Source organism: Saccopteryx leptura, chromosome 3 (assembly GCF_036850995.1).
Source record: "Saccopteryx leptura isolate mSacLep1 chromosome 3, mSacLep1_pri_phased_curated, whole genome shotgun sequence".
NCBI lineage: Eukaryota > Metazoa > Chordata > Mammalia > Chiroptera > Emballonuridae > Saccopteryx > Saccopteryx leptura.
This window is the reverse complement of record NC_089505.1, coordinates 16527909-16529384: the sequence shown is the minus strand read 5'-3', so window position 1 is coordinate 16529384 and position 1476 is coordinate 16527909.

Here is a 1476-nt window from a genome sequence, read left to right as displayed (position 1 = left end):
ACCAACTTTATTTTTTTATATTTTATTTCATTTTAATTTTTTTTATTTTTTACAGAGACAGAGAGTGAGTCTGAGAGAGGGATAGAGAGGGACAGACAGACAGGAATGGAGAGAGATGAGAAGCATCAATCATTAGTTTTTCATTGCGCATTGCAACACCTTAGTTGTTCATTGATTGCTTTCTCATATGTGCCTTGATCACGGGCCTTCAGCAGACTGAGTAACCCCTTGCTGGAGCACGCCACCTTGGGTTCAAGCTGGTGGGCTTTTTGCTCAAACTAGATGAGCCCGCGCTCAAGCTGGCAACCTCAGGGTCTCGAACCTGGGTCCTCTGCATCCCAGTCCGACGCTCTATCCACTGTGCCACCGCCTGGTCAGGACCAACTTTAAACCCTAAAGGATAAATAGCATGATACATATCCTATAGATATTTAGTAAAAGTCTGGTCTGGAGACTTTTTTTGTAAACGCTACTAAATATTTTAAGCTGCACAGACCATAGATCTCTTTACAACTACTCAACTCTGCTGCTGTAGCATGAAAGAAGCCATAGACAATACATGAATGAATGAGTACAGCTGAACCTGCCACTAGGGCCCTGTGACCCACAGAATCTAGGATATAGAGGTGTCTGTGCTAGGAAAAGGTATTATGTGGACTTCAAGGCATCCTAATTGGAGAATCATACCACAGACACACAGGGCAGAAGAAAGGCCATGACACTTGCAACAGGTAAATGCATGCCATTTAAAAGGGCCTGACAGAGATGAGATCTCTGGCTCTGAGATATCAGTTTCCCATCATAAGCATAATTAGTTAAAGTAGGCTTAGTGCTCATAAGACAAAAGTGAATTTTCTGGCAGTGAAATGAGCAGGGTCACAGGGAACAAATGTGGTGCAGAAGCAGGTAGCTTCCATCCTGACATCAGAAATGTACCAGCACCACCCTCAGCTCACACCCATAGCTTCATGCAATGTCCTTCATGGTTCCTTCCACGAAGCAATCTAGTCTACAGAAAGGAGGGGAGCACTGGACCCTACCTGGGGGACCCACAGCTTCTTACATTCACTCCACCCAGAAGTCACAAGCAGGATAGGGCATGCTTCTGGCTATTCCAGAACCAGTAGAGCACCCTGGGAGATGATTCCTCAAGGGCGTGGTCACCCATAACTGTAAAATCCTACATACCCTAAATTTAGGGTGAGCAAGCTAGGTGAGTGGCTATCTGGTCCCCCAATTGTTTGCATGTGTTTTTGGCTGCTTTTGTACCACGAATAAGGGGATCCTAGTGCATACAGAGAGACACCAAGAGTTCTGTAAAGACAAAGGTATTTACTATTTGCCCTTCATAGAAACAGTTAGTAAGACCTGTATGGATCTACAACCATTACATGCTGCTGCCTTGTGAGTAGGTGGGAAATGTGGGTGTGGGACCAAAGAGTAGGGTGAGAGTGCCCTTCTTCTCCTGTTTGATAT